The 24,829-nt window shown below is 44.6% G+C and overlaps 1 protein-coding gene across 4 annotated transcripts in view; it reads right to left on the bottom strand.

The window, feature by feature from the left end:
• FRMD1 (FERM domain containing 1) overlaps positions 1 to 5,956 on the bottom strand; it is a 43,719-nt gene extending 37,763 nt beyond the window's left edge. For 3 of the 4 annotated variants that reach the window (XM_054063811.1, XM_054063810.1, XM_054063808.1), the window contains exon 1: positions 5,835 to 5,938. The gene's annotated coding sequence lies outside the window, so the exon portion shown is untranslated. Of the gene's footprint in view, positions 1 to 5,834 lie in introns of all 4 variants that reach the window. The other variant, XM_054063809.1, reaches the window with a different exon arrangement.
• Between the last annotated feature and the right edge of the window lie 18,873 nt (positions 5,957 to 24,829).

Below are 24,829 nucleotides of genomic sequence, written 5' to 3' on the forward strand. Positions count from 1 at the left end.
TGCTCTGAAGGATTGGTTGCCAGCACTGATGCAGCTTGCAGCTTAGCCACAGGACAGATGCAACATGAGCAGCAAAGACAACTGGCTTTCGGTTCACAGATGTGAGAGATGCAACTGCAGCAGGCCTTCTCCATCTGCTAGCAACATCTGTTAGATCTGAGTACAGTCTTCTTGCAGGAATGGGATGTGGACTTGGATTCCATCTTTCGTTTAGGATTTTGAAAAGGTACAATGGGATATGCCTCCAAAAACACCAAGGCCATGGAGTCCTAGCAGACTTAGCCTTTACCCTATACTTTTTGGGACAGGGGGAAATGGCTGAACAGTGGTCTTAAGACACCAAGCGACATTCTTTTTCTTTTCTTCCTGTACAAGCAGTACTCCCTGGTGACATCAAGCTTTAACAATGGAGAGGAAAATGCTTTCTCATTAGTCTTCATCACAGGATTAGACACAGCTCTTAGTTAGGCATGACTGCCCACACTCCACCTTCCTGCTGCGAAGTTTTACTCCCCCAAGTTAAGCGGCATGAGTGAGTGCTAGAACATGGAACGCGCTCTTGTGTTTGTAACTCTTCTACTCTGCACTTCCCACAATATGGCCAGAAAGTGTGTGTCAGAAAGACGGGCTCTCTCAAAATTCCCTGGGGCATCCATTCCTAACCCAGGACCACACTGCTACGCTGCTTTGTCTGTAGGTTGCCCTAGTCCTAGAGTTCAAAGACAGGGCACAACTCTTGTACCCAGGGATGGTAGCATTCTCTGATAACCATGTAAGAGTGATCCACAGTTTTGGGCACACATATGTTACTGCTGCTAACTAGTCCTGAAGGAGGAAAACTGCTTAGCTGAGGACAGAGCACCAAAGGAGGTGCTCCTACACTGCATGGAAGCACAATGGCAGGACCACGCAGGGCAGAAGGGCCATGTTTCCATCCAGCTCTCCTACAGGATGAAAAAAGCTCCTCAACAGTTTGCTCCCTGTGCAGAGAGCCCAGCATGGATCATCTGGGCTTAATCCTTCCTTGAAACCAAAACTGAATTCAGGAGCCTTTTGAGAGAAACAGACAATAAGTACTAAACGCTCCAGGCAAAAAAGGATGAATTAAGCTCTCATAAGGACTCCATTTTTCCATGACTCCCAAGTGATGGAAAGTATCTTTGAGTTTTTGTACACAGAAACATGCAGGCTTTTAAAATACATTATTTTAGCAGAAGCAGATGCAAAACTTAACAGTGTACATGCTGTAAACAATACCCAAACAATAAAGTCTGCAACTACAACATGCATCTCCTTTCCTGCGTGCCTTTTTCCTGGTAACATAGGAAGACCAGTGTGTCAACTGATCCTGCCTTTTCATTGATTGGTAAAACCAATAGCACGTACCCTATTATGTCTGACTGCCACCATGAAGCTTCTCATTACAATGAATTTGTTTACTTCTGCATAATCTATTAATGGACTTGTTTACTGATCATTGATGGCTTATAGGACTTCCTCATAAATCGAGCAGATTAGTTAAAGCTCATGAGTGAGTAGCAACTCAAGTTATTGACTGGCCTAGGTAAAGGCAGGAGGATAAGAAAGAACCAGTAAAATATGGTTCACTGGCGTGTGCCAGCCTCAGCATCCATTACACTGTGCATAAAGCAGCTGCAGAGGAAGCCTGCTTAGAAGTGCAAAGCTCTGTTTTCTCAGCTGGATGACCAAGACAGCATGGCATGAGATCTTGCAAAGATTAAGGGAAGTGAATTGCTTCAATAGCCATTCAGTAACAGCAAGTTTGCCTCCACTTAAACAGGCACATGCCTTTTGAGAAGGACCCTTACAGGAAGCTTATTCATGGGCATACATATGCAGAGCCAGGAATGCAGTAAAGAAAATGCTGTAGTCTGGTACCTCAACGTGAAAGGCAGCAACAGAAGATGCTTCAGTTTGGCACTTATGTGCTCATCCTGCCTAATTCTGCCAAGTAGTGCAATCTAAAAACTGCTCATCTTTTGCATCTATGGAAACAGGAGAGGTAAAGCAAGGTCTTTAAAATATGAGAGTGAAGTTTCATTTCCTACTACTGTTAACTGTCATGAAGCTTAGGAAGTGCAGGGAGAGCAGCAGCAAGATGGGGTCTCTCTACTACCAACTCAAGAGAGAAGCATCTTTCTGTATCATTCAAATTGCAAATGTGAGGTCTCATGACCCAAAAGCCTATTGGTCAATTCTCCAAATGCGAACATACTCTTTTTTTTTTTAAGTTTACCAAGGCTACAAAACCAGGATTTCTTCCAAGCCGACCTATTATACTCTTGCCTTAAGCACAAGAGCTGAGAGCTACTCTCGTACAAGACTAATTTTGCAGAAATTATTCTACAGTGATGGTATTTTATATTTGAGCTGGACTGGACTAAATTGGAACAGATCATGAAGACTCCTGAAATACTTTGCAGGGCTGTCAAAAAAGCGTGAATAAACTCTTCCTTTGTTTCCTGCTCTTACCAAGACCTTGTAGCAGTTCTAGAACCAATAAGACTGTGCAATCTGCATTAAAAAACAAAACCAGAAACGCATCATTATAAATTTAGAGGCCATACCTGGAGTTACAAGACGAGTAAGAACAGACATGCTTTTACCAATATATCATGTAAAGAACTCCTCTGAGAGGGAATAGTTTTACTAACAGTAATAACTAGGGGAGAAAAAAAAAAAAACCTAACTGGCTTACTTCCCCATAGGAAGGAGAAAGTCCACTGCTGATCTCATGGCGTTTGAATCACTATCTAAATATTCAGCCCAACATAGCCAGCTTCTGCATCAGTCTGCTTCTAACTCCTTCCCCCTGAAGTGTACAGCTAGTCCTGAACACATTCAGAGCAGAGAGGAATATGGATTTATGCAAAGGAGTGACTCCTAGAAAGAATAAATAAAACTCCACGTGGAACACAGCTTGCTTCTATTACAGGTATGAAAATGCCCATCTGCCAATACCTCGACAAAATTAACACAAACACACCCAAGGTCTTTATAATTAGATGCAGCTTCAGAGGCTGCACACAGTACCGCCAGACATCACCTTGAGCAAAGCAGGAAGGAATAGAACAGAGTGCTGTAGCTTTAAAGAACTATCAGCTCTGCTTTTTTAAAAAAATGAAGAAAAAAACCAACCCCCAAACCAGAATTATATGGCCCTTATTTCCTTACACTTCCTCTATCAAAAAAAGCCTTAAATCTGAAAAACACAAATAAATGCATTTTTTTCTTGTTTGCTTTAGGATTCTTTTTGTTTCAAGAAAAAAAAAAAAAGGTGATGCAAATTTATTAATCACTGGTGTTTATCCCATTCATACAAAACTCTAGTGAAGAACAACAAAAATCCCTAGGGAAAAAAACATATCCAAAGAGCACAGAGTGTATGTTTTGGCAAACTGCTGAAAAGAATCTCTACAACTCATGTTCTTCAATCGCATTTTGTAGACTTGTTTTGTTTATACTTGTTTTACACTTTTATTGTTTCAGTCTCTCTGCCCTTTTTATTTCTTAAGTTGATCTCTGAAAAAAGCACTTTTTTCCCCCCCTTTTGGATTCCATTTTCTTCTGATTCAGTATTGCTTGTCTGAAGCCAAAACACTGGCTACTATGCAGACTCTCAATATTACCAGTGCTGAAAACAGAACACTTTGTTTAAGAGTGCATGACAATTAAATGGGAGGAATAAACAACAGAGTGAGGCCAAGGCATTCTGTTGCCCTTCCAAGTTTTCCAGGAACAAAACCAAACAAAAAAAAAAAAAGATGAAAGCTAAACAAATGAATGGGAAACCAACATTCAAAAAGTTGGTTTGTTTTCTTTTTCTTAAACATTACTCCAGATGTCATGAGTGCCAGAAATGCATCCTCATTATTTTCTCCAGGAAAATGTGCTACGCTTTGGAAGCATTTACTGTTAAGGCCTGGGCATCAGGGCGGTTGTCTGAAGAAGGGACAAGGTTCAGCACATTACAGCTTCCTGGTGTGGTGGAAAAACACCGATGTGTATTTTAAATGACACTGAGGAGTTAACCTGAGAGCCCATCACTGAGCAGCAGGAGAAACATTCCTTGATGCAGAGGATGATGATTTCTCCGCATTGGAAATCCAGAGCCTTTCCCTGTAAATCAGTACCAATAAAAGAGGTGGAGAAACAATGAAGTATGGAGACTTTTTCCTTCCCCCTTCCCATACACTTACACCTCTTGGGACACTCATCTCCTTCTCCGTCCTGTCCTGTGCTAACACATGAGAAGTCTGTCACCACAGTCAGACCACCCAGACCAGCCGTGTAGGATGCCTCTGCCCAGCCCCTCGCTCACGGCAGCAGGCACCGGAGGAGGTCCAGGTGCTTGGCTATCTGCCTCCCACAGCTCACCCTGTCTGAGGCGTTACAGCGTGCAGGGATCTGTATCTCGCTGGTCCCAAAGCTGTCCTGCACCACCCAGCCGTGGCTGTGTCACCCTCCCTCAGCACCTGCAAGGCAGGTGGCAGCCAACCAAGTGCCTAGTGAGAAACGCAGACTGATAGAATAGTTTGGGTTGGAAGGGACCTTAAAGATCATCCAGTTCCAACCCCCCTGCCATGGGCAGGGACATCCCACTAGATCAGGCTGCCCAAGGCCCCATCCAACCCGGCCTTGAACACCTCCAGGGATGGGGCAGCTACAGGTTCCCTGGGCAACCTGTGCCAGTGTCTCACCACTGTCATCGTGAAGAAATTCTTCTTTATATCAAGCCAGACCCATGCCATCTTCTGTCCCCAAGAAGCCTTCGGGACACAGCCAAATGTCCCGGAGAGTACTGGAGGTCTCTCTCACGGCGCAGACAGTGCTATTGCTGCGCCAGGGAACACAACCCAGCATCACCTCATCTTCTAGTACCGGTGAGACCCGCTAACAGCACAGGACAACGGTGAGGGATGAAGGAATCGTCACGACTCCAAAACTCCTCCAGAGCCCCATTCCCTCCCGTTTCCAGCCAGATCCCTCGCTGCCTCCGGGAGTCACACCTCTACACTGACGGACACCCTCAGCCCTGCGCTCACCACTGCTTCGACGGCGGAATTCATAAGGAAACTACAAATCGCTCCCGCCGGCGTTCACACCTCCCTTTACCGACAAAGCCCCAAGTTACTCTCGCAGCCACTAACGCGCCCTGCGCAGCTCCGCGGGCAGCAGGCACCCATGCCCTCCGCCGTCCAAGGGCTCCCGCCGCTCCCCGCCGCCCGCTCCGGCGCTCTCTCCGCTCGAAACGCCGCTCGCTGTCCCCACGGGCTCCCCGCAAGCCACCGCGGGCAGGTGTCGCTCCCGCCCCGACCTCGGGACCCGGAGCCCATCCTTTGTCCCCGGCAGCTCACCGGGGTGAGCTCCCCGCTGCCGGAGGAGCCTCGCCGGGATGCGGGAGCCCCGGGAGCTTTTCCGTCCCCCGGAGGGACGCGGGAGCCTCGGGAGCTCCCCGGTGCCAGTAGAATTCCGGAGGGATGCGGGAGCTTCCCCGCTGCTGGAGGAGCCCTGGAGAGATGCGGGAGCCCCGGAGGAATGCGGGAGCTTCCCCGCTGCTGGAGGAGCCCCGGAGGGATGCGGGAGCCCCGGAAGCTCCCCCGGTGCCAGTAGAACGCCGGAGGGATGCGGGAGCTCCCCCGGTGCCGAAGGAGCCCCGGAGGGATGCGGGAGCCCCGGGAGTTTCCCCGCTGCCAGCGGAACCCCGGAGGGATGCGGGAGCCCCGGGAGTTTTCCCGCTGCCAGCGGAACCCGGAGGGATGCCGGAGCCGCGGGAACCCCGGGAGCTCCCCGTGCCGCTGCCCCGCACTTACCGCGGGGTCACCCCGCTCTCGGGTCTCCGCCTTTCTCTCCGGGGCGGCATCCAGCGCCGAGCGAGGCAGCGTCCCGAGCGCCGGTGCCCCGAAGGCGGCGCGGGGGGGTGGCTGGGACCCGCCCCCGCCCCGCCCCGGGACGGCGACCGCGGCGGACCCGCGAGCGCTGACCCCGCCCCCTCGCGCCGCCGCCTCACCGGATTGGCGGAGACGGCGGGGAGTGGGCGGGGCGATATCGTGACGCGGCAGAGGATTGGCTAATCCGGCTGTCAATCAGCGCCGCGGCTGGTGGGGCGGGGGCTGAGCCGCACGGGGCGCGGAGCGCAAAGCGGGGGCAGTGGGAGGTGGAGAGGGAACCTGGGGAGTGAGGGGCGGGGGAGGGAGCTGCGGGTGGGAGCGGTTTGGTCGCTGTTTGGGAGCAGTTGTGTTCTTCGCAGGGTGCGTTGCACTGTGTGCTGACAGCGATAGAGTCTATGTAGGTGAAATTTTAATTACAGAACTACAGAATCATAGAATCATTAGGATTGGACACGACCTATAAGATCATCCAACGATCAACACACCACCACCATGCCTACTAAACCATGTCCTGAATCACAGAATCATAGAATCACCAGGTTGGAAAGGACCCACCAGATCGTTCTTTGAACACCTGCAGGGATGGAGACTCCACCGCTCTCCTGGGCAGCCTGTGCCAAAGCTTTACCGCTGTCTCAGTATAGAATTTTTCCTAATATCCAATCTGAACCTCTCCTGGTGCAACTTAAAGCCATTCCTTCTCATTCTATCCCTTGTTACTCAGTTGAAGAGACCAGCGTCCACCTTGCTATAAACTCCTTCTGGGTGGTTGCAGAGAGCAATAATTATGAGTGGTCGGAGCAAGGCATGAGAATTCTGTCTGGGTTGCTTTGCCCTAACCAGGCTGGCTGGGCAGTGCTGGTGGGGTAGGAGATCGTGAAAAGTGTAAAAAACGTGCAGTCGAAGAGGCAAGGTCAGGTTTGGAAACATGGAGCACCCTGAGGGGTCTGGGAGCCTGTGTGTGCAGCATGCAGCGTGCTTGGGAAGGAGCTGCTGCGTTGTATGCATGTTAGAAATCTTCCCTCGCTCTTCTATATAATTTGTTTTTTATTGTGGTAAATGTCCCAAAGAAGACCAAAATCTTCTCAGGTTCTGTAGTGTTGTTCCAGCTCCCTCTCCCTCATAAGCAGGGTGCTGCTAAACTTCCCCACATATCCTGTTGTTTTGAGGGATGCAGCCTGCATGGGAACTAGGGTGACAGTAAGCTGTAATGGGAGCAAGTGGGAAGGCTTTTGTATGGTGTTGCATGGCTCTGCAGAAAAAGAGTTGAAATATGCCTGGTAGGGAACATGAGATCAAGCCTGACTCGCTGGTGTGACAAGACCACCTGATACGGTGGAGGAAGCAGGGCATCAGGTCACCAATCCTTGCTCTCAGGTTTTTCTCCTATGTTTTAGGTTGAACACGAGACCGAATAAAATCTGGATGACTCGTTGCCCACTCATTCTCTTCCCACCATGGTCTTCTGAGAGAAAATATTGGTGTCTTACTCATTATCTAAGCAAATGTGTAAGCAGCTCATTTCAGAATTATTCCAGGGCTGTGGGTCCTATGTGGATAGAGGTGAACCCCAGTGACCAAGATTAAGTCCTTCACGGCTTGTCCTTTTGTTAAACCTAGGCTGATTTATAGAGTTGCCCTCACAGCATGCCAGCTGTTTCTACTGCCGTTCTGAGGTGTCTAATTGTGGTTTCACGGGCAGATGAACTGGCATGACAGCTCCCCTCTGCCCATTAAAAGATGTCTCGCTGTCCTTTCCTTTTTACTCTTTTTCATCTTCAGCCTTCTGTGTCCTTCGCTTCCTTTGCTGGTAGCTGTAGCACCTTCTGGTGCACATTCTGGTTGTGCCAGCGCTGGAGCAGTTCAGACTGCTAAGCTGATTGAATTCACTAAGGGACAGAAAATTACAGCTTTTTTTTCCTGGAAGAGCGGTCTGTCATGTTGGTGAATTAGATTGTCACATGGAGCGGTCCAGCCAGTGCTGGAGTTAGCATCTTGTAATATCATCACCTATGTCTCCTCACTTACTTTCCAGCATGGATTGTGGCCTAAATGCAGTTCAGTGCTCAAATGTAGGCTCTATTTTTGCACTTATTTAACCTGCCTAACACCATGCATGAAGCCTGCAGCAGATCCAGCGCAGTGCTCTGATCACAGGTCTTTCTGTCATGCCCTGACAGCTAGTGGAGAACTTGAAATGTTAGCGAACAGCTCTGAACAGTCACAGCATGCTTCTGGGTTCTGATAATTTGAAAAAGTAAATATTATGTTTGCTTACAAGCTCCTAGCTCAGCTTTCCTTGACAAGGTCCTGTGGCTATCTCAGGAGCAAAGGACCACATATAGGCTGCTGAGACAAGGGTGTGCTTCATGGCACACCGCGTTAACCTGCCGTCCTTGTCATTCCCACCAGAAACCTTAGGGCTTTTACCTTAGGGCTGTATTTCCTTCCCACAGAACCTGAGTAAGAGAGTAAGAAAAGTGTGGGTTGTGAGCAGCTAATGCTCCCAGTCTAGCCACAGTCAGAATGGAGTATAGTACAGTATGTCAGGTATGATTACCCTAATTATAAATACAGTAATCATCCTGCATAGCGGGTCTCCTAGGATTGGCAGACCTTATGTGTCACCCTGGAGAAAACAAGCTGCATCTTGAGAAACATCAGAACTGCAGGAAAATTGAGATAGTGTTAGCCTGTTTGTTTTTGAAGGAGACATCAAAGTGTTGGAGACTGAAGATATCTGTGTTCCAAGGAAATACCATTGCACATTTTCAAAGTGTCAACTCCAGCTCTCCTTCTTGCAGTGCAGATAAGCAATTTCATGCAGCTTGCTCTGTAAAGTAGAAGCTGGAGAGGGGGATTTGTGGAATGGTTCTTATAAACCAGTGCCTTAATTCAGAAAATAGAGCCCCTTTTGTAAGCCTATGTCTCACGCAGAGTTGTGCCAAATTCAGAGGGACCCCATGCAAATGTAAAAGTTTGCATAAGCAGATGTCTTTGCTCCTGGTTGTGTCTGCATTGCATGTAGACAAAGAGATTTCGCAGTGCAAAAGGAAAAGCTGGGGTTTGCCTTTGCGGTCTTGGAAAATTATCCCTTTCCTTCTCTTACAATAATTTTAGCAAAGCATACAGGAGATTATTTTGTTGCTGCTGTTTATTATCTAATTCACAAGCAGCACCTAAGCTTGGAGAGAAATGGGTTGTTTCTAGAGTCCCGAACAAAAGAAGTTTTCACTAATGATCTCGGGGAGCTGAAGCTGGCTTCAAGCTGTTCAAGTCATGAGAGGATGACTCAGAAGTCAGAAATTTGAGGCATCCTTATGTCTAGCGTTTAATCAACAGGCAAAGCGTGGGGAGGTAAGCAGAGGAAATCAATGGCAAATCAAAAAAGAATAGGTCAGCTATTCATTAAAGAAAGGATTGATCTCGGGGATATTAACAGAAAGGAGGACACGAAATGAATCCTAAAGAAAGTTTGAACTAGCTGTGGCTGCAGTAAGCTGGCAGTCAGAGAGCCTTAAAAAAATTACTCGACTTGTCTTGCATGAAAGGTTATTTGCAGAACTATGCTCTCTGTTTAAATCAGTCAGATTTAACTAACCAGCTGCACATGTTACAGACCTTCCAGCTATAACCCAGCTCTTGCAGGAGTGATACTTATTTGTGTACATTTCTCATTGTGTATACAGTCATCATAGGTATTAGACATGAAATGATAATAATCTGCTTCTGTTAGCATACATGCTGAAGCAAAACCTTATTTTATGATGTTTTCAGTGCGTGTTAGAGCTTGATTTTGATGGCTCTTGCCTTATTCCTAAAAAAATCATTGATTGCTTCAGTGGAACTATTCATCATACTAGGGCTTTCATGATTAATATGCGGCAAAATCAGGTTGAATTTTGATCTCTGGTATATGGAATTTTCTTTTTTTTTTTAACATCCAAAATATCAAATTCATCTACAATAGCATGCAAACAATAAAAAAAATAAAGTTGCAGAGTAGCTGATATGCTAATAACAGTATTGGCTACATTAAAAGTCATAATTAGTCATTTTACCAAAAGCTGTGTACAAGGTATAGATATCATTAGTGAAGTTTGAGACACCAGTTTACATTAAATAAAAATCAAATGCTCGTTGTGATGATCCTTGACTACATTACACTGCAAGCAAAGCCAAGGTACAGCTCTGGTGCCGTAAACTGCTTGTGGGCAATTGTGGCATGGCTCCTGTGCTAGGGATGTGACTGTGAGGACATGGGAAACACTGCATTATAGCCTATTGTGTCTGGTGCATTATACATGCTGTGTATCATATCTTTCACCTCAGAGGATCCTGATGTGCTGCTTCAGTAAGTTTTTTTCATTTGCAGTTGAAACAGAGACACCTTCAGGTAGTGAGGGAACAGCTGCTTAACACTGCTCCATCAACAACCTTTGGAAACCATGTGGGGAATCTGCAGAAGGAGAACGGATTCATAAATCAAATGTGGCCTGAGAGCACAGAGGCTGTAACTCTTACCCTTGGCACAGTATCCGTGGGACAGCATTTACTAAAATGGTCATAAGCTTCATTTTACTTCTAAAGGGAAATGAAGAAATGGAGTCTTTTAGTAACACTAAATCATTTAACATCATTACAACTCATGATTCTATTCTAACTCTGACCAAATTCCCAGGGCCATTAGTTTCAAGATTTCCTAACCCAAGCTCTAGTCAAGCCCAAACCTGTATTCATTGTACAGCCTCCTGAGCTCACAGCTACTGATGGTGTTGCCACTGGCCATGAGTTTAAATCACATTCACTCTGATAAGACCCATTTGACATACATTTGCCTATACGGATGCTCTGGCAAGCTGATAGATGTAGGTAAGTACACACAAAATGTGTAAGCTGCTGGTATGAGTCGGAGAAGGCTCAGAGGAGATCTTATAGCGACCTTCCAGCACGTGAAGGGGACCTACAGGAAAGCTGGAGAGGGACTATTCATAAAGGCTTTTGGTGATAGGACCAGGGGGAATGGGTATAAACTGGGGAGGGGCAAATTTAGACTAGATATTAGGAGGAATTTCTTCACGATGAGAATGGTGAGGCACTGGCACAGGTTGCCCAGGGAAGCTGTGGCTGCCCCATTCCTGGGGGTGTTCAAGGCCAGGTTGGATGGGGCCTTGAGCAGCCTGATCCAGTGGGATGTCCCTGCCCATGGCACAGGAGTTAGAACTGGATGATTTTAAGGTCCCTTCCAACCCAAACTATTCTATGATTCTGTGATTCTATGAGTTCCTTTCTGGGGTCTCAGTAATGCCACTTCCCTGTACTTCATAAACCAAAATATAATAGGTCTGTACCAGCTCTTCCCCAATGGGGTTTGTTCGTGTTAAATACTGTAATGACACAGGAGTGGTCTACTTATTTCAGTACACACTGTGATTTGAACTGTGAAGTTTTGGTTACTTTCAGATGGCTTTGAAACCATGCCAGGGCTGTTAAATCTCTGCCCAGGGTTTCTCAGTGCTAATTAACATCTGTGCTAGGCTTCTATCACAACACTAAAATAATTACGTCCTCTACATGGCAAACATGCTCACGTTGTCATTCACTGCTTAATAAAAAAAAATCCTTCCTGCTCTCTGTTCCATACAAGTTTTTCTCTCTCAGCCCCAAAGGACAACAACAATCCTGCCAAAGGCATACCTCCCAAAGGAGTAATGGCCTCTGCTGTCTCTGAAGATGTGTTTCACAAGGGCTTTTCTCTTGCTTTTATTTTCTCTCAGGTATGTTTTTATTTTTGCCCTTACTAGGATTACTTTCTGTAATATTGGTTCTTGTGTTTTGTTTTGGTTTTTTTTACTTTTCTGTTTCTAGGTTACTTAAATATTTTTAAGCCAAAAGGAAAAATAACACCACTAGATGATGGGGAAGGGTAGGTTTTGGCTACAAAAACTGATTTACTTTTGAAATATTTGGAATAGTGTTCCCTGGTTCAGCTTTTTTGATACCAAATGCAAATTTTATTTTTCATATGAATGTATGTGTTTTATCTTTTTCATATTTTTTATCTGCATTTCAGTGTTCTTCCCTGGATTAGGTAATGGAAGTGCCTGCAATCACGAAGTATTAGAGTAATGATAAAGAGGGAGTAGAATCACATAAGATTGTTCTACAAAACCACTGTGTTTTTTTGTGCCAAAAGTGTTGTCCTTTCCTTTTTTTTTTGAGGATGTTTTATGTGTTCCCTCTGATTTACTCGCCCAGCAAACTGGGATGTGGAAGAAATGTAATCTTGGCTGCTGGGGTCCTGCCTGCAGCCTCCTGCCTGGGGATCGCCTCACCTCTTCACACAAAGGAGAGCTGGTGTTTCTGGTGGGGGAATAAGGAGGGGTCCTGGAGGACATGGGGAGGGAAACGTGCCTGGGAGCAGCTCCACAAGCTCCAAAATCCAACGTGCAGGAAACAATTGGCTGAACAGAGGCCACTGCTTGCAAATGCCCCAGCCCTTTCCCTGCCTCCTGCTACCAGGCAGCATTGCAGATTCCCATGCCTTGGAATTTCCTGTTCCTAGATGGGGAAACACTGGAAAAAAGTGTGGAGAAAGCCAAAGAAGAGGATACAAAATTGCACGTTTCGGGGAACAGAATAAATACCTTTATGTGCTATCTCATCCTGCTTCTTACATGAGAAATCGTGGATGAAAGGGAATAAAAAGCCACATTTAGGCTGAACATTTCCATGAAGTAATGGCACTAAGATGATTTGAATTACTCACAGGATGAATTCAGCCTGACATGTAAAATCTATTTCTACCATTATCACTGCTAACCTAAGCCTATTCACATATAATTAGAGTCAAGTGCTTACCCTGCTCTTGCTCATCTGTTTTTCCCTCCTGCCCATTTAGGAAATGCATGAGTTATGTATTAACACTGGTATGCTGTGTCAAAGCAGCAAGAGCTTTGAAATTAGGCAGCAAGAGTGGAGTATAATGTGGCAGGAAAGAATCAGTGAAATCTGTAAGCGAAGGGTAGTAAAAATGATAATCAGAAGTCAGTTATCTAGTATCTTACAGTGAAATAATTTGAATTTGCAACAATGTCAATGCAAAAGTAGATCAAATGTAGTAACTTCGGCTAAAGCATGTTTCCCATTTCTTGTACTGCTCAGGGCAAAATAGTTCCAAACATGAAGAAAGGCATTGCCTGTACCTGATGTAAAGGCATTGCTTGTACCTGATGTAAAAAGCTATGGAAATTCACAAAAAATTATCTTTTTCGGTACTGTGTGCATCTCCTGCACAGAAAAGAAAAAAATCATAAATACTTCTCTTCTCTCCAGCATGTTCTGGATAAAATTACTAAGGTGTGCAGGTCCTGTCTGTTACCTTCTTCCTCACATTACCTGGGCACTGAGCAATTAATGAATTCTCAGCTCCTGTGCAAAGCTAAGAAAGATCACTGAGCAGAGTGCTATGTTACTAGCCAATATAGGAGGTGACTAGGACAAGTGCCTGAAATGTGGGATTTATTCCACTCGGAGAGCATGTTTTGAGGTAAATGTATAAAAGAGGCAACTAAGCCTCCCCTTATTGCCAGTAAATGCTTTCTGAGCAGATGGGTGGGTGTCCCAGGATGGAGTTAGTCAGGCTTTGCTCTCTCCTCCAAAAATGGGGTTCAAGGCTAAAGGTGCTCCACAAGCTCCACGCAGCCCCCCCTCTTACTTACAGATGCTCCTACCCATCACAAGCAGTGCTGCTCTGGTCAGAGTCTTGGTTGCCTCTAATAATTGCTCCTGCCTATTCATGGTTTTGCCTTGGCCCTACCCGGGACGTGGTGGGTCTTTTACTGACTGAACAAAACAATTTACTCAGAAGTGAATGTTTCAACCTGTCATTCTCCAGGAAGAAAAAAAATTACGTGTTCTTGAAAAAAAATCGAGCTGATTTGAAAGCTTATAGCAAGAAATATAATCATATTTCACCAGTAGTTTTAGAGACTGCCTGAAGGTGTTAGGATGTCTGTTGTAACTCTCCTTATTAAAGTATTTCTGAATTGAAACCTATTTCATCACATTATAAACATTTCATGAAATTAAAAAAACAACTGAAGTATCTTGTAAGTATAGAAAGTCTTGAACGCTGAAAACCGCTTGTAAATAAAGAATGTGGCTGTGAAATATAATCCTTGGTGGGATCGGTTTCTCCTCTTTAGAAAGGACATTATTTCAATGCAGGCAAAGACGAAGTAAAAGCTGGAGATGAAGGGTGGGAAGTGAAGAAAAGCCTAAAGTAATAAAAAATGTACACAGAGGGGTTACTAATCTGCAATGACTGCAAGCGTGTCTTCTTGTCTTCAATTCTGAATAAATCATCCTATGTATGACAAGGTTATCTCTTGTCATCATACATCAAGTAAAGATGAGAAACCGATTCTTTGTATATATCAGTTATGTCCCATAAAACCTGTTACTGCTCTTGATTATTTTAAATCTTCTAGTTAAAAGCTGAGGGTTGAGTTTTGATTTTTTTTTTCCAGCAAAAGATGTGCACAGCATCTTAGAAATAATCCCATAAAGAACTGAGTCCTAATTTTTAAAAATAGCTGGTACCCTACATTAAAATGACAGAGGAAATACTCGTCTTAGAGCAGCGAAAGCAATTTTTAAGAGTTATCCCGTGCCACCTCCAGCTGTAAAACTGAGCTCTAGCAGAGGGAAACTTTGCTAGAATGGAAGAGAGTTCCCTGGGTGTGGGTCTCATTCATCTAAGGGGATACAGTGGGCTCTGGACACTGTCCCAGATATAGAGCTTGGTCACGTAGATGTGAACAAGTAAGCAAGCTGCTGTAAGAGGTTGTTTCAGAAAAAGTCAAAGCCCATTCAACCAAGTCTCTTACACTGCAGGCTCCCCCTTTTCAGGCCACTGGAGAAGTAAGGCACATAGCACATTATAATGCCTACCCTATATTTTTATCCTTTTAGATGGCTTACTTTTAGATGACAAATATTTTTTTCCAATCAGTTTTGTGTTGAAAAGAATTAAAAGAAAAGTAGAGTTAGGTATTAATTTCCACTTACCATGCATATGCCAGTTTTGTGCATCCATGCTCATTAGGTTTTTCGTTTACCATATTGACCCTACAGGGTAAAAATGAGTGGGGCAAGCACTTTTAAGTAAACAGAGGTCACCTTTGTCACCTTCTCAATTGCGTGAGGTGTAGAAAGCCAATTCGGAGTCCCTGCACTAACAGGTATCAAGTACTTTCAGATACCTACAACATTTTTGCTATCTAGCTATTTAGCTCTTTCCATGGAAGCTCACCACTCTGGAACAGAAAATAGTGTTTCCAGAATATTTTAGTATTGATCATGTCATTCTGCTTCCTGGATAAATACCCATGTGTGTGCATCCAGGCATGTCCTACATCTCAAAGAAGGGGAGCATCACTGACACTGATGTACTGGGGATGCCCATGGTAAAGGTTGTTCTTCTCCGTTGCCCACACATGACCTGAAAGCAGGAATGTCATGACCTCCTAAGGAGGCAAGTAGATAGCATGACACAGTGCTGACCTTGTCACTGCCATGTGGTCTAAGGATTGCTTCTGGGTGGCAAGGGAGCAAATTCCTGCTATCTGTTTTTAAGGCATCTAATTTATGGTATGGTTTCATGTTACAGCTAAGCTGGTCCAGCCAAAAGGAATGCTCTGTTCCACTTTGCCATACACTTCTGCTGTTTCTTTGGTGTGCCGCCTAGTGACTGTACAGTTGCAGGGTGAATTAATCTGTTTGGCCAACCCCAGAAAACATATCTTGTGGAACAATTGGACTGCTTTTATCACTAGAGCCAGCTGAATTGAAGCACCTTGCTGCCGCAAGATGTGGGAGGGATGGTAGGGACACCACAGTTGGAAATGTTGCCATGGTAAACCACTTATTCAGCAGAAACCCACTTTTTTGATCAGGTTTAGTAAAACGTCAATTTGGGGAGTTGGGAAGTTGGTCTGTGTTCCTAAAAGTGTCAAAAGAGATGCTATGTAGCAGAGGGGATTCTCAAACTTTTCATACTGTGCTGCTTCTCTTCTGCAAGAGTGTTGGGTCTCCATATATATCCACGTTTCCCAGCATCCATTTGCTCTCCTCGGCCCTGAATAGGCACATCAGCCGGTTTGAGAAAGAAACCAAAAACTCTACCTCTAACTGGACTTGGAAGACCTGTCTCCCTTCTGTGACTGTACAGGTTGCCTCACCTAAAATTAGACTGCATAAATAACTCTAAATAGTCCAGACTTGCATTACTATGTATGCACCTGACTTCAATTATATGAATGTAGTCATGTAAATAAGACAACAGCGTTTGTAGATCTGGACCGTAAGTATTTGGTTTGCACTGCTAACAGTGAAAATTTGGAGCTTCTTGATTAGTTGTAGATGGGATGAGAGAGACATTTAGATATGAAACCCTGACGTGACATCTTCAAGTTCCTGACTTGGATTATGGAGGACAAAATGAAGCTTGCCTGAGTCCAAGTGAATATGCTAAGCCACATATACATTTGGGTAAGACTTAGGGCCGTAGACAGCACTTGCAGATGATTGTGAGGGCTAGAGAATTGCCCCTGCATGGGGCACAAGCCTTCATTAGGACAGGTAGGTCCCTTACTGAAATTGTCAGTTACTGGTTGTTGATGCTGGTTTACTGAAGGTACATATTGCACTGTCACTGCGAGTACTTAAGCAGATTGCAGCCTCTTCTTTGTTAGGACATGAGCTAAATAGCATCATCCATCCTGTATTAAGCTACACTTAGTCTTACATGAGGATAAACTAATGAATGAAGCCAAATACAATGAGATAATGAACAAAAAACAATGCCAAGATTTATTTGTGTTTAGGCAGTAGCCCAGGAATGAGAGCTGTGGTGGCTGTGGTGATGAGCCAGAGGAATGCTGCTGGTATTGAGCACTCTTTGCTGTGTCACACATTCCTCTATTTTGCAGTCACATTAGGATCTGAAGGAATTAGCCTCGGGAAAGCTCAGAGTTTATTTCAGGTGGGTAAACTCTGTTTTCTGGTCTTTTGGTTAGCAGTGGGAAACAGTCACAGCGATTGAAGAAAAGATCAACAGGCTAGATAAGAATTTGTTATCTTCCAGATGGCAGGTTATGAAAGCAGAGAAGAGGGCTGCGTCTGTCAGGTGTAGGCTAGGAATGACAAAGAAATTTAACTCCATTCCAAAAATGTTAACCATATTGTTCACGCTCAGCAGTAAGGGGGGCTGTGGCTGCTGTCAGATTAACCTTGTGACCCTGACAAGAGTTTAGACCAGCCTGTCAAAAGCATTATGCTTGAAGGCAGTAATCATTCTTTATTAGAAGAACAGATACTTTGCCTGGTTTCTGCTGCCCACCTATGGACTGCATATTGCCTGCAGCACCACCTTTAGGAAATGAAGTGTCATTTAATCATTAACAGCAGTGGATTCCTAAAGGCTGTGCACAGCCTCTTCAATGTGGTTTCATTCACCCTTACAAAGCAGCCTGATATAAAAATGTACTTACCTGATATACCAGTGATTTTCCATAGGGCTGTTACAGAGATGGCAGCAGTCTGTAAATTCTTTCAGAGCATGTAAATGTTTTCATTAAAGAAATTTGGGAAAGTTTGAGTTTAAATTTTCAAGCAGACTTCAGAGCTAAGTTTTTAGAATGGCTGTGCTTCTATTTATGGTCATTGATTTCAGATCAGGCTGTTGATACATCCTGTGAAAGACACTAGTCTGAAGAGTTGCAGCACTGAAATCATTGCAGCCTCGGTGGTCTGGAGAAGTGCTATTAGGGGGCAGTAACAGCTCATACAGCTGTAAAACGTGAGTGAGCTTTTGGGCCCAGAGGCTTTTCAACAGATTTGCAGAAAGTCATCAGCTGCTCCTGAGTATTCAGCTTCCAAAGCTTGGTGAAGCTGTGGCAGCTCTGCCAAGTCTCCCAACAGTTACAATCGTTACTGTTTCCCAGAGTGGTGGGTTTTCACATTCTCTGTTGACAAGTTCTCTGTAAGATAAAGTGTGAAGCGATTTAGAATTTCCTTCAGTAGGCTGTTTCACTACAGTATGGCTCTGTAGTGGTTCAACTATTCTCGCATGACTGTGTCACAGCATGCATTTTTAATAAATATGCACTGAACACATGTAAACAAGAAAATTGATATAGGCAATAAGATATATGCATTATGGCCATAAAAACACCGATATCAAAATAGATGACAAGCGTTTTTTAAACAAGAAACACTCCTCTAATAATAGTATTTCATGTTGAGACTCCTGCAGAAACCTTGTAGCTACACCAAACCACTTACACCATTTCTTGCAAACATCTAGATCCTTGTTGCATCCACTTGTCTAACTTTTAGTCTTTCTGTCTTTCCCACATGCTGCATGGATGCTGAGGGTGACATTTGGGAACATCGTGGTTGAACACACCTCATGCTTCTTTTTTTTATGACATAAAGGAGAAAGACAAAAGATGTTATTTCTACTCCTCGGGAGCACTGTGGCTGTTCATACTACTAAAGCAGTCTGTAATTCCAAACTCCTACTGTTGCTGACTACTTATACCCTGGGAGAAGCTAAAATAGTGGTTTTCCTCTAAGTTCCCCTTTCTCAGTTTCCATGCCAGCCACTCTGAGGTGCTTGATTTATCTTTGTGTTTATTTTGATGGGCATGCTGTCACCTGCTTTTTGCAATCAGTAGATGCTACCAATATGATCATAATAGGGCATGTTCAGCTGCAATCTCCCTTGGGACTGGTGAGTGTCTCTCTCCTAGCCTTTCAGGACAAAAAGCTGCAGCAAAGCCATTCAGCTCAGGGCACAGGCATTACACCACAGGGGGAGGTGCGGAGTTTTTGATGCATGAAGTCACTGCCATTCAAAGTGAACTAATGAAAACACTGTCTTTAGCTATGTTTAAAATCTCTTGGATGCCTGTGTGTGTGCGTGTGCACTGAGGGACAGATGAATGATACTGTGAGGTCTTTGATACCTTTTTCAAAGAGGCTAATTGTCTCTGCATAATTTTCGGACAAGCCTGTGATAATGATGTTTGGTTGCTGAGCAGGATTAGCATGTTCAGCAATAGGAGAAGGAGAAAAAGGGAGAGATGGCATCCAGTACCTAGGTGATGGGCCTGGCTCAGTGACGTGCATCTGAATGAGACGTGCCTATTTAACTCTAGAATCATTTTTCTAGCTAATCATGGAATGTGCATGACATTTGTTATTACTGACATTATAATGCATCCATTCACACTACTAGAACTGCTAAGCTGTTCCCACTGAAAGTAATGGGAGCTTTGTATAACCTGAAGGGAAGCAGGATTGAGTCTCTAGAGCAGGTCAGGAAGTTTCTCTACTCAGCTTCCTTTGAAGGGAGCTGGGTAACTGAAGCAAAAGCCCTCCTGCTACAGTTTTGGTAGGGACACACGGGCAGATTTGAAGTTAAAAGCTTTATTTTCATTTCTATTTCCACATTATTAGGTTGTTTTAAGACATCTTTTAATTTCTTGACTTTCAAACACGTATTTGCTTGTTGTATTTAATTTTGCTTTATTACTGAGAACACTATAATTTAGTTTTCATTCCTGCCAGAAGCACTGTGTGATCATGAAATCATGATGCACGGCAGGTGGACTAGGAGGCTGGAGAAGGAACCTTAGCCCTCCTGATATCAAGAAGTGTTCTTCCATCTGCATCCATTGGCTTCTTGTCCCAGTTTTGTCACCAGCAGTGGTGTATAACCAAAATACCAGCCTTTTTGTGTACTGATTTTGCCCTAGGTAAAAACCTCATCACTGCACTTGACTTGCCTGCCTCACAGAAGTGCTACAGAAAATGTCTGAGATCATTTAACAAGGTCCCACTACGAAGAGATGGAAAGAATCATGCCCTAAATTGTTAGATACTTAACTCACTGATGCCTATATGCATCTTCTGGCACCCTATGTATCTTTGAAAAAGTGGGCCAATATGTACTAGGACAAGATGTCAGTATTAAAGCACTCCGCAGTGTGCAAATAGGTATGGAACTGGGATAACTTTGGTTCCCGGGCAGAAGTTTTCTCAGTCTTAGCTGGAGCTACATATTGGTTTGCTATTGCACAACCAAAGGGTGCTATAAAGATTGTTTTGTACACTGCATATTTTCTGCTTGGCTTTTTAAAATAAGCTTTGAAATACCTCCCCGAATTTCTTGTTGACAAAAGAAACTAGGCTCATACAACAGGCACTTTTTGTTTTTTCTCAATCTGTCTGGTATGTGAGTGATCTGATGCTGAGATTTTCATTAAGCCCAAGGTGTTTTTAAGGAATTGATTAGTACTCAGAATGCCCTGATGTGTTCTATTTCCGCACTTTATATAACTGAACTTAGACAACCATCTAATAAATGGATTTTAAATGTAAAAATAGTATTGCTCTTTCTTTTTGAAACAGGTGGAAAACCTCCAATTCCCCTCTATTCATTACCTGTAGAACCTGGCAAAGCTTCAGGGACAGGAATAATGTTTTTTTAACATTTACACAGCGTTAGGTCTACATCAAGTCACGGCTCCCTAGAGCCTAAGGCTCTAATCAATATGAAGCCATATCCCTTGAGGAGAGAGTGCTGAATAATTAGCTGAATTATTGAAGACTGTGAGTAAAAATGTATGTGTCCGTAGCTGGGATAGCTGGGACACTTACTGTGCAGCTTCAGTCCCATACTCAAGTATCAAGAAAGAAAAATATTCTGAAAAAAAAAAAAAAGCCTCCTGACTGTGTTCTAGAGGTCCAGGTGAAGACATGTGGTTGAGCAAGTTAAGGTGACATACTAATAGCAACGCCTGAGTCCTGTCCACCAAGGATGATCTGCCACGCTTCTGCCAGGGCTGTTGCCACAGTGGTGGCAATGGCAGGGTGGGAGAGTTGGTGAGATACAGCAGCGAAGGTGGAAACCTGAGTGAAGCAGCTTTAGTGGGAGTCAGGCAGCCCGCCCTTTGAAGTCAGAGAACAGTTTCCAAGTGCCATTTATGCCCCTGGCTTAGTTTGCATACACGGCATTACATCACCCAACAAAGCAGCCTTCAGCCAAAGCCTGCACAATGGCAGGGGGCTGGCTGTGCTCGGTGGGGGGCTAACAGTTGCCCTGGGAACACCGCATTCCAGCATCAGCTGCTAATGTGAAAAGCATGCTGCTGGGGGCTGGCCCGAGCGGAGCATGGGAACATTCTTGCATAGTTTATGAGACAGAAACAAACCGACTTTCAGCGGAACAACAACCAGGCATAATCCCACCCCCCACCCCCACCCCCTCGCCCCACTGCCTTTGCCCACCCCTCTGAAACCAAAATACTCCGGACCATTGTGTGAGGGCTGAGAGCTTCATACTCCAGGGTATTTTGCCAATAAAACAAACCGAAGATATGTTGTGATCCAAGAGTGAATTTTCCACATCTCGGGAGATGAATGGGCTTAGTGTTGAATGTCTTAATTGTAATTTCATACAGTCTTTTAGGCTGGTGCATCCAGATAGTCCTGGCTGGACCCTCCTGTTGAAGGTTAACACCTGGGACAAGTGAAGCACCAGCTGACCTAACATCAAGAAACTACTGTCTGTCTTTCTCAAGCCTTCTTTCTTACTTTTCTTGCACTGACAGCTTGCTGCTTGGAATAATAGCACCACAACACTAATTTGTTATCCCAAGAGCTCCTATTCATGCTGAAGCAGCCTACTTATTTACCATAAGGTGATAGTTCTAGATATCACCACAAAGCTTTTGTGGGAAATAATTGAGACCAAGGAAGGCAAAATGGTGCTGTGGACAAGTTGTGACTATAGGGTTTAGTATGTGGGCGTGCATCAGTGTGTGCATGCATGGGGTTCTCACCTTAACCCCCTCTTACGGGCAGAGCTGGCCTCTGCAGAGGCAAAACTGGTTCATCTTTAGAAGAAGCTGAACTTGTAACTTCATTGAGTAGATAATTCAAAGCACAACCTACGTGTCTCTGTAGCATATTGATGTAGCAAAAAGGTCAATGGTATGGATACCAATAGAAAGCCCAGTGTTGATACCGTCCATGGTCCTCTATCTAGACAAGGTGTCCACGTGCAGCAGTTACTTATGTTTTGTTCTTTTACACACAGAAAAAACATACAGCTTCACCTGTGTAAGGCAAGCTGCAGCTGCACAAGGCAGCTTGCATCCTTTTTCGACTGCTTTCGGTGACAAATAGAGCACTGAAGTACTCCACACTCCCACTGTGCTTGCTTCAGAAATCATCTTTAGGAAAAATGATGGGCAGGTTTTGTGTAGCTGGTTTGCAGTTGTTGGCCATTGGGGCTGCAGATCCAGTTTGCTGCTGACAGTGGTTCTCACATACCTGCAACTCAGTGTGCCTTCATGTCACTACTGGAAATAAATTTGGTGACAGGTCTTTGCAAGCTGGTATTCTAGTAAATAGTGTTAATTCCAAACCCAGGATTTTAGGGCACAGCTAATGCTGCAGCAGTGCATGACAAACTCTTCAAAGGAAGCCTCTGTCCCATCTGTGCTGCACAGCTAATAGCTGCATGCTGTACACAAGGCTCTTTTTAACTAAAGATTTGAGAGAAGCTTTGCTACTGTCTCCCCAGTTTGTTTACTTTGTAAACATGATGTTATGCACTGTCAGTTCAGCTATTTCCCCCCTGCAGTCTGGTTCTGGAGATTCTTTGTATCTTGCTTTCACACAACATCTGAAGAGTGAAATGACTATGCCATACGCCTGTGAAAATGTTACTGTTGATAAGCAGACTGGAGAGTAGATACAGCACTCACTGCAGCTTTAGTTTTGTGGTTTTTTGTTCTACTGAGAACCCTAAAGCTGGATTTACAATATCATCTAACTATGCCCTGGATTCTTGAGGCCCTGAATAATCTGGGACACAACTGTAATAAGAACATTTCATCTCTAGTTCAGTGCTTCCAAACTGTGTTGGTCATGGCTGAATACTACTATTGTTCCTCACCTCCTGACACATCTCTTCATCCAGTTGCTCCTCAGCTGAGTGGTTGCACATATCTTTGCAGGCTGCCTTACCCATGATGGAAGGATTCCTGACCTGTGAAAGACCAAGTCTGGCCATCTGCAGCAGTAGACAGATGTCCTACAAGAAGTTTGGAAGCAGTCCAGCAATGTTTACACTGTACTGAATTTGAGTTAACAGTTTCAGATGACTCCACATCGTGTTCTCCATCACGTCTAATTCTGTTCCCACGGGTGAAAACAGACCCAAAATTTATCTTGTGGCATTCACAGTGCTCCCCAAAGGAATAGGCCAGGTCACAGGCAAAGCTAGACTGTCCTCCAGGACCCCCTGGCCCCAAGCACCTGCATCCTCAAGGATTTATCCTGTTCAAAGTACAGGCAGAGAAAAAAGTCTCTAGTTGCCAGTCCTATTCTCTGTCTCCTTAAGATGTCTCCACACCACCACTCCAGCCACAATCAGCAAAAATGTGGTGTCATTCAAATGAGCATATAATTGAATTAAGCAAAGTGAATGCCTGGAGACATCTGCCTGAGTGTTAACCATCAGGCAAAATCTGCTCCTAAGCAAGCAAGAGGGAAACATACTGAAAAACACATTTTCTCCACAAAGCTCCTTTCTGGTGAACACCCTTCCCCAGTGACTGTGAAAGCATACTGGGATTTTCAGCTGGAGGTCCTTCTGCTCACTACAGGCTTTTTGACTGTTGCTGCAAGAACAGCTGCTACTATTTAGAGCTGATCAAACTGTGCAGCCCATCTCGGGGCTAGAGCTGATAGCTGTAGCAGCTGTTGTGTTTGTGAGGTCCAGCTTTGGCTGCAGTGGTGCAGGGAGTAGTGACACAGACAGCCCAGAGAAAGCCCACCAAAATTTAGAAGGAAAATTTAGAAGCTGCTTTGCTTACCCGTGTAAATGAACTGCTCCAGCCCCAACATTTCTCTGCATGGAGAGATCGGGCTGGGTCATTAACGCGTTGTTTGCATTATGGGAAAGTTATTAAGGGGCTCCACAGTGGGCTTAAGGGCTGAGTAAAGGAGTAAGTCCCACCAGTTCTGGGAGAAATACCACTCTACTCCATCAGTGAGTGTAAATGTACCATTGCTGTGAACATTGCACAAGCACATCTCTTGGCAAATTGAAGTCTATCTTTATTGTGCTCTCTGGAATTTTGTAGTGTTTCAGTCTCCAGTTCACGTAGCAGGGTCTCTGATATTCGCGTGCCGCTGACTAAAGTAAATCCAAACCAGATTTTGTTTGGTTTTCCCATGCCTGTGTATTCCCCAAAAGGTGTTTTTATTATTTTAAGTATTAGACATGTGCATGGGAAAGAATTTTGTTAGTTCAGCTAGACCACTCCCTAGGAGTTTTCTTGGCTCTCTCAGCGTCTCCTTACCCTCAGGCTGCTCATATCTTTCAGCAGATATCACTGCTGGACTCAGCAGCTCTCGTCTTCCTTCCCTGCCTCTCAGTGCTGTTGCTGGCAGGGCAGAGCATGCACCACCTGCACCAAGTAGGGGGAACCCCTGGCCTCTTACAGGGAGGGGTGTGCACTTTCCAAGGGTGAAACTGTTGGTGGAGTGCAAAAGCCAGTACAAAGTTTGTACACTACTTAGATCCTCAACAGATTTCAGACGCAATCTCAAACAGTATGGAGTTAGTATATAAGCCTCATGCCAACCTTCTGCATATTAGTGGAATTCATTGCTTGCCCTTTATTCAAATACTCTGTTCCTTTCTTGCTCTGTCTCTTGTCTGCATAACAACAGTGCAGTGTAGTGCTTTCCTCTGGCTAAGCACAAGGTGACCACACTGCATTTTACACCATCTGAATTCCCCAGTTTCTGAATACTGAGTAGTAGGTGAG

The sequence above is a fragment of the Cuculus canorus genome, chromosome 3 (assembly GCF_017976375.1).
Source record: "Cuculus canorus isolate bCucCan1 chromosome 3, bCucCan1.pri, whole genome shotgun sequence".
Classification (NCBI taxonomy): Eukaryota; Metazoa; Chordata; class Aves; order Cuculiformes; family Cuculidae; genus Cuculus; species Cuculus canorus.